This window comes from Podarcis cretensis (assembly GCF_951804945.1).
Source record: "Podarcis cretensis genome assembly, chromosome: 2".
Lineage (NCBI taxonomy): Eukaryota > Metazoa > Chordata > Lepidosauria > Squamata > Lacertidae > Podarcis > Podarcis cretensis.
The window spans coordinates 6,167,037-6,180,024 of record NC_137171.1 but is presented as its reverse complement, the minus strand read 5'-3'; the positions used below and the strand labels follow the sequence as shown (position 1 = coordinate 6,180,024).

The following is a 12,988-nucleotide window of genomic DNA, read 5'->3' as shown; positions in this document are numbered from 1 at the left end:
CTGCAATATCTCCTCTACCAAGCCAAGGAAGTGTTCATTTGCAGGAAATTTAAGAAATCTCTAAAAATAAAACCAAACATGACTCACTCCATTACAATCATGAATGGGCTGTGGTGCCCTCGGCTACCAGAACAGCCCTGTTCCAGAGCTTCACACTGAAAACTGATACTAGGAGCAGCTTCTGGGTATAATAAAGCCGTGAAGAGCTAAAGGCTGCAGCACCCTCCACTCTGCCCTTCAGGCAAGAAGACCTGGATTTGAAACCACATGAACTTCAATTTGGGTTCTACTGTGAGGAGGTAGGATGCTGTCAAAGCACTGCAAGGTAGCTGGGAAATAAGCATTTTGGGAAATAAGCATTTCCTTCATTGCTTCCTGGGCAGTGCTGTCACTCCAGTCCAGCAGGAGATTTCAATTATCAACCAAGACGTGTGGCTTTCACCCCTTTTTGCCTGTGGTTCGTTGTCAACAGTGGTCAAGGTGGAACCTGTTTGCTACAAGAAAGCTGCTAGCATGCTATGGATGAACTGGTGAACGAATGAATGAACATCATTCAAGTCTCCTGTGAGCCCAAAATGCCATCTGCAGAGAAGGCCGCCTGTTACATCTCCAAATGATTCACTTTTCTGGACTTGCTTCCTCCAAATTAGCCTCCACCATGAATAAATCTGCTGGGTGTCACTGGATTCCAGTGCAGAGGTGCAGTAGAATTGCCCACTTTCAGGGGAGGGTCGTCACTGCTCTAGGCTCAAAACTGTTGTTAATGCAGAAACCCCAAGAATAAGTGGGTTATGTGCTCCTCAGTGGCTCCAGCCCCAAATGTCTCATGCATAGTTCTTGTTTCTGGGCATTAAAAAAATAATAATCAACTACTATCTAGTATTCTCCCCCCCCCCAGCACCAGCACCACCCATAAAGAGATCAAAACATCACATTGCCTTTTTAACTGAATGAACTATTCACATGGCATTTCTAATTCAGGCTTTCCCCTTAACCCATCTCCCTTGCCCTATATGAAAAGGGGAAGGAGGAAAAGGAAAACTCTTGAACAACGTGTATGAGAATTGCCAGGTGGAATATGCCAACAAAGGAGATCAGTGTATATGATGCTTTCAAGGGATGCCAGAAACCCACAGGCAGAGAACCACCTGTCCCTTTCAATGCCTCACCTTAATCAAGCCCTCATATTATGAGATGGGTTTCACCCAGTTCTGTTATGAGTTTGGTATAATGGTTTGGCAATCACCGGCTTCATTTTCTGTGGATATCTAATCAATCCCCTTTGGGGAAACTGCTAAATATTTCACCATGACTATTTCCTTGTGGCAGGCAGTTCCACAGTACAGCTTTCTGAAAACATCGCCTCTGGAGGCATTGTGCCTCAGCCTCCCCACTGGTAATCTAGAGGAAGATGAGAATTTGCTGATCTAAGTGGAGAAGGCTGTGAGTGTACACCAACAGATAATACGGTGCTGGTTTCCAGCCCTAGGAGAGTGCTTTAATGCAATAACAGAGAGGACGGGTAAAGAAAGGTCTCAGGTTACACAGGAAAATTAAATAAAATGAAAAGTTGTGTCATGTTATAATGGGTTTAACAAACACAGTTCTTCAAAGCCTGGAACTTGTTCAACTGGGCGGAGGGGAATATGCCCATCTGAAAATTCTTGCAACCCACTTTCTAGAAGCCTGCTCTAATGTTCTCTTCATACGGGAGAACATGAGCCAGTCGCACACAAACACTCATCCCCACATTGCCATTATACAGAATATAATCTTGTCCCAATCACACACTAATGCATACAGACATACATAAGTCTCTCTCTCACACACACCCACCCACCCATTGAGTGCATCACTGAGAGCCAACAAGATAGAAGTCTAGAGGCTGGGTGGTTCCTGGGTCTGGGAAATGGGATGTCTGGTTACCCTAGAGAGGATTTTGCTCCCCGCAAAGGAGCAGGTCCGTAGCAGTTAGCGGCTGCCAATATGCCACCAAGCCAGATTTAATGGGTTGCTTTTGACCTATGAAACCCTAAATAACTTGGGATCAGCTTGGCTGAAGGAGTACCATTCTGAATATCAGCTTGCCCCCTGCATTAAGACAATCAGACCGGGCCTTTCTGGTCATACCACAACCTGCACCTAGTGGTGCCCAGAGGAAGGGCCTTTTCAGTAGTGGCGCCCTTTTGTTCTCTGATGCCTTTGCTGGTTGTTTATACCACCTGGTTTCTTTTAACTACCTGCCATTGACTTAGTGTCTGCCGTTTTAGTCTTATTTTTGTCAATGGATTGCTCCTGGGTTTTACACATCTCCTTGTTGTTAGGTACGAAAGGTGGCATAGGAAAAAAATAAGCACACCATTTATTCCTGTTCCCATTCATGCACATCCCCATGCATTTTCTTGCACCATTCACAAACTTGCCCTTTAAAAAACGTGCACACATTTATTCCTTCCTACCATTCCTGCTTCCGCCCAGTCCAGGGTACCATCTATACACACACCCAGAACTGATTCATAACGGGGCCAGCTCTACTCAGAAAAGGCAGGCTACCTGCCAGACTGAAAAGCCCGCAGACTCTGACTCACTCACTCTCTGACTCCTTGGAAATGCAAGGAGGACGGGAGTCTCAACAAAGTCACTTTTGTTCTAGCGGGGAAGGAATCAGAAGTGACGAGAGCAACCACGAGAAGGCAAAGGGCCCACATTGCATTCCTCCAAATTGCTCTCAACAAAGCCCCTTCGGCCTCTGCAGCTGCCAGCTATGGAAACCTTTCTTACTTCTCTCCATGCCGGTAACGGAGGAGGCACGGCTGTGCATTGCAGGGGTTTCAACATCAAATGGGTTGCAGGGCCCAAATCCCCACCTAGCGGATGCCCAGGGACTATGCCCATTACTTTTTAAGAAACCATGCCAATTCCAAACCATCAAGGCTAACTTAGTTGAAGAATAAACTTTGAGGGGGGAAATAAGAGGCACACTCCTTCCTTTGCAGCTCTGGCATGTGTGCCATCTGGTCTTAATTATTTCTAGTACTCCACTATCCTGTTCCCAACCCACAACTGTCCTGCGCTGTGAATTTAGAGGGAATGGGGAGGAGAGGCCCAAGCAGCTGTGCCGGGTGCAGTAGCAGCCACTGGTGACTCAGCCCCTTGGCCCTACCCAAGGGATTTGCTTCCTAGGGCTGCAGGAATTTGCCAGGGGTGGCACAAGCCAGTTAGATACCCTCAATGGATCCAATAAGGCCCTTGCCACTCGTGGTACCAAAGACTGTGGGTTGTGGAAAACAGGGTTGGGGGGCTACGCTTTCCCTGATGAAGAGTAATACTAGACGGCCACCAACTTGGTTGGTTTTACCTCCACTGTTGGTCAGAAGCATCCTAGTTCAGAAGCATCCCAGCTCCTGAGATTTCAGGGCCCAAACCTGAAACCTAGGGGTGGTCCCTGGTGATGTCATGGGGGTGGACCCTGGAGACGGAGGTTAATTGGGAGAAGGGAGTAGGGGAGGGCAGGCCCCACTGCAACATTTTGTGGCAGCTCCCCCACTGACAGAAACTGAGGGTGGAATTCCTGCAGCCAAGTGCTACATTTTGTTTTATTTTATTACAAATATTTAATGAATTAACGAAGATTCAAACATATCAGAACACTAGTACTTTTGTTTATGCAATTTCACATTGATGTGTGATGCCCTGTCCCCTCAGCAGTGAGTTCTTGTGTCCCCTCACCACATAATCTTTTGGGCCAGGGGCCCAACATTTGCGGGGGGTTGTGTTTGGCCAAAAGATGGAGCCAGAGAGTTGCAATGTTGACGCCCTTTGAAAGATTTGTCCTTAGGGACCCTCCAAATGACCTCTATGTGAAGCTTTCATCCAGATTTGCTTTCACCAAGCCTATGCAGGGCTGCGTTTATATGCAGTCTTTATTGAGAATTTGCTTTGGTTTGTTTGCAGAGCAGTTACACTACAATGAGTTTTTCATCTGGATTATACATTTTCTCATTAGCTATTCATTCATTCAACATTTTTCAATGTACTTCCTCATCACTTTCCAAACTGCAAGAAGTCCAGGTTTTTGTTTGCTTATTTAAAGTGGATTGATTGATTGATTGATTGATTGATTGATTTAAAGAGCATGTTGATGCATAAACCTAAAGTTCTGGCATTCAACCAAATCACTCCCATAAAATACTGACAGTCTGAAGACACCCTTAGTATTATGTGTTTCCAATTCTACTGAGCATGGTAAGACTTACTTACCCCATGTTCTAGTATAATGCTTAAGAGTATAATGTTTCTCTCTCTCTGAAACACACACACACAGAATGACAACTGGGACCAAAACACTGCAGGGCCAAGTATTTCTCAACTCTCCCTTCCACCTTCAAGTCACTAAGCACTTTGTGAGCATGCTCAGTCCTTAATAGTCCTCATTACAGGGTCTCCCCCAAAAAGTGTTTTTTGTACTTCTGCAAACCTTGGGATTCTGCAAATCTGAGGTTTCCCCTCCTGTAGTTTGTGGATGGTGCCATTCTGGCCAAGGGTTAGCAGTCGGAGAATTAAGTTTGCTATTTGTAAATAGGCTGATTGTGGCCTATTGTACACAACTGTTGAAAGGATTCCTGAGACAACGTAAGTGAAACACACTGTACTGCTGGAGAAATGTTAAGTATTTCTTCTTCCTCTAGATTTTCAGCTGCACGCTGATTCTGACTAAACATCTCCAGGAGTCCTGGTTAGAACCTGGCAGGCACGAGAAACCAAATATGACCTGTTGGCAATGAGAACGGAAAAGGAGCCTTCAAAAGGGGCCATCTGGTCCTGGACATACACTTGGGACAACCAGAAACAAAAGCCTGCCTGGCCCCCTCATGACCCTCCAAAGGCCTCATTCATCCCATCCTGAGCAGCAGCTGAAGAGGCATCTGACCTCAACCCAGGAGGAACGAAGGAAGCCTCTTCCTATCAAGTAGGGATGAAGGAGAAATTTAAAGCCAAATCTATCAAATCCACACCTTCTGAAACAATATGCAAACCAAAACACAGCCATCATTTGACATTTGCAGTCATCTGAATTTTGTGGTTTCCTTCTCCAACAAAGAAATGCCATACTTTTAATGCACGTCTGAAGTGCATTCTGGCTAGCTCTGTCATGCACACCCGGTGCCTGCCATCTCCTCACACCTGGCCACGCTTAGAGGCACCTTAGCTTTACTAACGAAGTCGCTGTGCTGCTAAGAGGTAATTTCATTTATGCGAAGTCTCACTGCATCACAAAGACTTATGTTTCCTGTCTAAACCAACTTCCTGTGGTTCATCAACCGCAGACACGGAATGGTGCTGTCACTTATTTCCTGAACTGATAGAATTGGGGCAGGGAGGAGAAGCAAGGCATTCTGGGCAAGCATGCCAGATTTTTAGCTTAAAGAGTCTTTCTGCCTTGCCACCACATGAAATGGATGCCAGAGGCAGCACCTGCAGGCACCTGGGCAGGCTCCGGGTGGGTGGGTCGAATAGGTTCCCTTTTCAGATTGTGGAGATAACTTGGGCAAGCCAGACTGTGCTTCTTGGCTTTGATTCAGGAATGATATTCAGCCAGTAAATCTCAGATGAAGTGTCCAGCCCTTGATAGGCTTGCAAAAATGACCCTATGAACTGGCAGCCTGTGTTAAGCACTGCTAGATCTTGGCCACATTCCTTTCTAGAAGGCCTCTTGTGAGAGAAACAGATTGAAGTTCCCATGTTCTCGCCCTAAAGGAGGATCTAGTAGACCAGAAATAATGATTGGAAGGCCTTCCTTGGAACTCCTGATTAAGAATGGCGGGATGGAGTCATACTGTTATTCATTCTCTTGCCGTGTTCTAAAGTGGGCCTCATGTTGTGGGACACCTTTTGTGGCAACGGCAGGCACACACTCCCTGCCTCCCCATGTACGCACACACAATATCTCTTTGCTGAAAGCAGGAAATAAGCATTCAGACCGCACACCCTGTGAGACTCCTGCAAAGGCCCTTATCAGCACTGTAGGCCTAAAGGGGGCAGTTGCTATGGCAACATGCCCTCAAGCCCAAACTATGTTTGTTGCAAGGCCGGGGTGGTGGTGGCACCAAAACAAGGAATTTGGCACCCACACGCTGTCACGATTCTGGAACTGAGCTGGGTTCAACAGTTAACCTGGCCGTGGATTACCTGGGAGGCCATCTTCAACACGTCATACTACGTTCCTATCACGTAAAATGGAACAGAAATATCCTACCTCACAAGACCAGTGTGGTGAGAAATGAGATATGGTGTAGTAAAGAAATCAAAATATGCAGGGCTAAGGCCAAGATCTAAATGTGAAATGTAAACGGTACAGACCTATGCATTTCTTTTAAAAAGGAAGCCCCACTGCATTCAAAGGCAACTACTCCCAAATGAGTGTGTATAAGATTGCAGTCTAAGATGCAAAAAAGTCAAAAGTATAAACTGAAAAAATATATTATTTACTGCTGAATCAGGGCAACAGATGAAGCAATTCTATGCAAGGGGGAAATGGGAATGAGATCTAGAAGGTAGGATCTGGAACATTAATGGAGACGGGTCTGGAATAAAGTCCAGACAAGTATCATCAGCTCCAATCTCATAAAGCTTTTTCAAAGTTCAGTGCCAGTGATACTTGGATACCCATAGGCAGAAACATTTATACAATAGATGTGGTGTATGATCCCTGTATGTTATTGGCAATGCTATGCTGACTTTATGCATATGTATTTTGGGAATGTGTTTTGGAAGCAGGCTATAAGATTCCCTGGATGAATGACTGCATGTTTTATTTCACACCCTTTGGTGCACAAATGATCTTGTCCAGTTATCTGAGGGGGAGAGCTGCTAATGTAATCTTGGAGTTGGTTCTGAGCTTGCCAACTAGAGCAAAATCATGTATCAGCTGCAAGGTGGGGGGGGGGGGAGAGGGAGAGTTCTCCAAACAGCGACCTTGCAAAGGGTTCAGAGAACATGCGGTCAAAAATAGTTAGATCTAAACTGGCACATATTATTTTTATTATTTGTTGGAATGAGGAATATAATTACAGCGTTAACCCATATGCTGTGTCTTCAATATTGCGATGAAGACTCAGACTGTTACATAACAAGAAAGCATTCTGAAACATAAGTAAGCAAGCAGTTGTTTACAAAAGGAGCAGAGGGCAGTGAAAGGGGAGGAGGCGTATAACTGAGAAGGGAGCTATTGTGGGGGGCCAAATAAGCCTCGGGGCTTCAGACTGAGCCCCTGAGCCAGCAATTACCTGTTCCTACCGCAGGACACATGCACCCAAGCAACAGAGCCCACGTAGCTTTGCCCCATGTGCTTCCGAGGTCGTGTGAATCAGCCCTTAGCAGCGTGGGTGACACATTCTTCTGAATTGGCCTTGCACCCATCTCAGTCAGACTTTCTGCAGAAGCTCAGGCAGCTGATTACTACAATGCATGGAGCTTTTCCAAACAAAGTTAAGATCCAGCCACTATTGTCATTCTGGCGTGAACGGGAAATGGAACGTCATGCAGTCACCAAGTTCCTTCCCACCAGCATCTGAGATCTGCTCGAGGCTGCCTATCTTTTTTAGAATCAGCCAAAGAATAACAGCGGTTTAGGGCAAGAGTTGGCTGTATCCTTTAAAAAAGAAAAAAAAAGAAAAAAAGGAGGCTCCATTGAAGAAGAAGAGGAAGAAGAAAAGCAAGTGTGGGCGAGAGGAAAAACAAAAACAGAACAGCAGATGGTGGTTTCTTTCCAGCGTGGTTTTTTGTTTTGTTTTTTTAAGTCGAGAAGTGGGGAGAGGGAATATTTCTGTTCAAGAGAGACAGAAACAGCATTGTTATAAAACTATGTTGCCCGAGAGGTAACAAGACGACATTAGCTGATCAGCTGATGCTCTGGGATAAGGGACTGCTTTTTAAGGAAGGAATGGTGGGCAAACATCTGTATTTTCAGTTGACACAAATGCCTGCCTGGCTGCAACTCTCAAACAAAAGGTAGAAATATTCTGAAGCATAATTGCCAAGCCCTGTCCCCACACCCTCTGGAGGCGAAGGAAGAGCAACATATGGGCAGATGAAAAGGGCTTTGGCCTGGCCAACACACACACACACACACACACACACACAGAGAGAGAGAGAGAGAGAGAGAGAGAGAGAGAGAGAGGCATTTAACAAACCGGAACTGGTCCAATTTGGAGCATCTCCCAGGGGATAAAGGGACACACCCTGTATTAGAAAGCAGCAGGCCAGCAGAATGGGGGGTGGGAGGAAGGTGCAAAGGGGGTCTCAAGCTGCTTTCCAGAGGCCAGATTCCAGTGGTCTCAGTACAACTGATCTTGCCTAAAGTGTATTAAGTGAGATGGACAAATCTGTCAATTTTAGTTTCTCATTTTTTCAGCCTTTTCAGCCTCTATCAGCACATCAAGTTGCAATTTGAAAAGAAAAGGGAAGTCTACATGAAAATCCGTCTCCTAATATATGCATTTCTGTAGTGTACACAATTACGTTTAGTATATGCATTTTTGCATTCATTTTGCACAATACATGCATATTTGCAAGACATTTCCCATTATACAATCCTTTTTAGGTACATTATTTTAACTAATATATGCATTCTTTGTGTGACCTTTCCCTAACAGGCTCTTTTTATTTTGGTACCCATTTTTTGAGCTTGGGAGATTTGTATTGCAGAATTCAACAAAGTGTGGATTTTGGAGGATAGCTGTGTTTCTGTTTCTGTATTGGTTTGGGAAGTGCAAATTACATACTTCTGCATTAATATGTGAACCAAACCAATCTCGTCCTGTCCCTAGTGTTGGTATACCCTAGCAAGAGGGCTGGTCCTGAACTGGACCACCTCAGGCTACAAGTGAACCATCACTACACGAAGAAAACTTGAAGTCAGGGAGAAGGCTTCAAACTTAGCCTTTCCACGTTACTTTTCTTCATGTAATGCTTTTGCGCTCTCTCTCTCTCTCTCTCTCTCTGTAGTGTGAAAAATTTAAACATGTTCTCTCTACCATGAAGTGCTGCAGCCCAGAAAAGGGTTTGGCATTTTATCTGTTGTTTGTGTAGACCAGGCCTTAAGAGAGAAACAGAAGGATTGCAATAGAGGCTGGAATGTCTGTATCTATGAAGAGTTAAACATCCAGATCTGCATACTTTTCTGTGGTCCTTCAGACAGAATATTCAAGTGGCTTGCCATCCTAATACCAACTCTGTATTTCCAGAGGAGTAGCCATTGCAGCAAAACAATTCAAATAATTTTCACTTAAGAGTACACCCTTTAAATTAATAGAAGTGAATCATGGTCATTAATTTCAGTGGGTGTACTCTTGCATAAAGTCAGTTGACTGCAATACTATTACCCCAAATTGCAGCTTCTTTTATACCTGTGCCTTTTTATTTCTTTGATTCATATCCTACTTCATCCAAACATCTTGGAGCAGTTTACACAATATTTAAAACTGTACATTAAAATTTCAAGATTGCGGGCAAGTGAGAGGCGCAGAATCCAAAGAAACTGAATTTTCCTAACACCTTCACCATGTGCCTATGCTTGGTGATGACTGGCCAAACTCACGGTCCTTTCCTTTGTCCGCATCCACAGGACAACTGACAGTTACAACAGAGTTCTTTCTAAAAAGGAGAAAGAAGGCATCTTGTTACAGTTCTTGGTCCTTGTAAGGTTCTCGCTCCATGTGGATTTCAATATGTAAGGAGCTCTAAGCTGGTTGCTCCAGTCAGCCGCATGGCTTTAAGCAGCCTCTTTTGTTTCAGTCTGAAACTAGTGTTTTTCTACACCAGTAGTTTAGAAACTTTTACCTTTTGTAACTAAGGAACATTTTGACTGCCTGTGCATCTTATCTGACGCTGTATGGAAAAGCACATGAATCAGACCTTTAAAGTGTTTTGTAAGTAAACCATTTTATGACTTACCAAACGTATGGTCTAGCTCCACACTAGGGAAGTGGGATGGCTTGGATGGAGCTTTTAAAGGGGGACATTTTGAGACTCTCTGCAATGGCACATTTTTAAAAGGTTTACAGCCTACAGTATATCTTCACGCTTTCCTTTGCTGCGTGTTTTGTGATGTTAAATCTCTGCTGGGATTCTCTGACCAAAGAGTACTTGCCCCAAACTTGGGTCTTGGCTTCCAGCATTCCAACAGTCGTCTGGTCAATGGATGGAACCAAGATGTTCCTCACCTTGCAGATGTGTTAATGTCATGCTTAGTGCAACAATACGTTCTTTGCAGTATGTATCATCATCATTATTTCTGGAAGAGATGGCTCCATTAGAATCTTTTCTCCCAGACATTTGTACAGTGGTACCTCGGGTTAAGTACTTACTAATTCATTCCAGAGGTCCGTTCTTAACCTGAAACTGTTCTTAACCTGAAGCACCACTTTAGCTAATGGGGCCTCCTGCTGTTGCCGCGTCGCCAGAGCATGATTTCTGTTCTCATCCTGAAGCAAAGTTCTTAAACCGAGGTACTATTTCTGGGTTAGCGGAGTCTGTAACCTGAAGCGTATGTAACCCAAGGTACCACTGTATATTGTAGAGAAATCTGGCATGTGAAATCTTACACATGAGTCCTGCAAGACTGGCTGCTCAAGAAACCTAGAGACTATTGGGACGGGGTATTGTTTACAAGCTTTTTTTCAGGTGTGTGTGTCAGGATTTACTTTTGGAGATGCTAACTTTTCATTTTACTGGTATTGTGTTTTAAAATCTATATTGTTAGATCTTATCGTGAATTATGTGAGGACTGCTTAATTTAACTGTGTATTTACTGGTTTCATTTATTGTTCATGACTACTTAAATTTTGTTATATTTCTGTAATTATGTAATTTTTTTGCTGCCTTGAGCATGGTTTAATTATGGGATGGTGGCATACAAATAAAGTATGATGATTGAATCTTCCACATGGTCACTATTTTGTGGGTGGGATTCAATTGCATATTGACAATTTCAGTATGCCTAATTAACGAGGATTTGGCCACAACCACAACCCCCTCATACATTTTGCAGTAAGGAAAATGATGGGGAAACACACTGAAAGTGTGAGATAACAGCTGTTTGACACGATGTTTGCATAGCCTCCCTACAAACAAATCTTATGAACACTGTACAACCTCCTCACACATTTTGTACAAACAAAATGGGTTGGATGCTCAATAAAAAGGTTGTCTAGAAATTACTTCCATCTCAGCCAGAACTTTGCACCAGCGACCACAACAGCTTGACCCTTTGGGCTAATGGAATCATAAAATCATAAAACTGTAGAGTTGGAAGGGGCCACCAGGATGATCTAGTCCACCACCCAGCAATGCAATGTGGGGATCAAACCCATGCACTGTGATAAAGTGTCGTATAGGTACAGTGGTGCCTCGCAAGACAAAATTAATCCGTTCCGTGAGGCTCTTCGTATAGCGGTTTTTTCATCTTGCGAAGCAAGCCCATTGACAGCTTAGCGGATTAGCGCTATTAGCGGCTTTTAGCGGATCAGCTGATAAGCGGCTTAGCGGCTTAGGAAAAGGGGGGGGAAAGGGAAAAAAACCCCGCAGGAACTCGCAAGACATTTTCGTCTTGCGAAGCAAGCCCATAGGGAAATTCGTTTTGCGAAGCGCCTCCAAAACGGAAAACCCTTTCGTCTAGCAGGTTTTCCGTCTTGCGAGGCGTTTGTCTTGCGGGGCACCACTGTAAAGGTAAAGGGACCCCTGACCATTTGGTCCAGTCTCGGACGATTCTGGGGTTGCGGTGCTCATCTCGCTTTACTAGCCGAGGGAGCCAGCGTACAGCTTCCGGGTCATGTGGCCAGCATGACTAAGCCGCTTCTGGCAAACCAGAGCAGCGCATGGAAACGCCGTTTACCTTCTTGCCGGAGCGGTGTCTATTTACCTACTTGCACTTTGACATGCTTTTGAACTGCTAGGTTGGCAGGAGCAGGAACCGAGCAACAGTAGCTCACCCAGACGCGGGGATTCGAACTGCCAACCTTCTGATCGGTAAGCCCTAGGCTCTGTGGTTTAACCCACAGCATCACCCGCATCCCTTAAAGTGTCATATAGTCGCTGATTATCTTCACCTTGCCTCCTGAGTCCTGCGTGGCTTGGAGCACTTTGGCAGTTTTTACTATCCGTTTCCCTTAAACACAGCTTGTCATTTCATCTGCACTGGGGATCGTGGTTTATCACAAACTATGGTCAACTTAAGCTAAACACAGTTACTGCAAATCAAAACTCCCATTTTGGATGAAACAACAAGCAGAGTCTAAGGCAGGAGGCAGCAAATTTTCAGCAGGGGGCTGGTCCACTGTCCCTCAGACCTTGTGGGTGCGGGGCCGGACTATTTTTTTTTTTGGGGGGGGGGGATGAACAAATTCCTATGCCCCACAAATAACCCAGAGATGCATTTTAAATAAAAGGACACATTCTACTCATGTAAAAACACGCTGATTCCTGAACCCTCCATGGGCCAGATTGAGAAGGTGACTGGGCCACATCTGGCCCCCCAGGCCTTAGGTTTCCTACCCATGGTCTAAGGGAAACTGAAACGAAATGCTTCCAGAGTCCTCTTCTTAGTCAGGTGGGCAGAAGGGAAGGTGTGAGCCCTTGGCTTGTTGCAGCTTATATGTTATGGTTACCAGACATCCCCGTTTCCCTGGGACAGTCCCCAGATTTACAAATCTGTCCCCAGGCAAAATCTGTCCCTGGAATGTCCCCAGATTTCATTTAATGTTCCCAGATTTATATTTTAAGTGTTGTAGATTTATTAGTAGGGAATGAATGTTGCGTGATTAGTTCAACGGCAAAAGACACATCATATGCATAGCTGTCAACTTTTCCCTTTTCTTGCGAAGAATCCTATTCGGAATAAGGGAATTTCCCTTTTAAAAAGGGCAATGTTGACAGCTATGCATATGGGGACTTTCGGTGAGGCAAAATGGCGGATGCCACGGCAGCGAGC

General features: G+C 44.7%; 1 protein-coding gene across 7 annotated transcripts in view; it reads right to left on the bottom strand.

Moving 5' to 3' along the window:
* The window catches only part of FMNL3 (formin like 3), a 103,316-nt gene that overhangs the window by 57,997 nt on the left and 32,331 nt on the right, over positions 1-12,988 (bottom strand). The window lies entirely within an intron of this gene.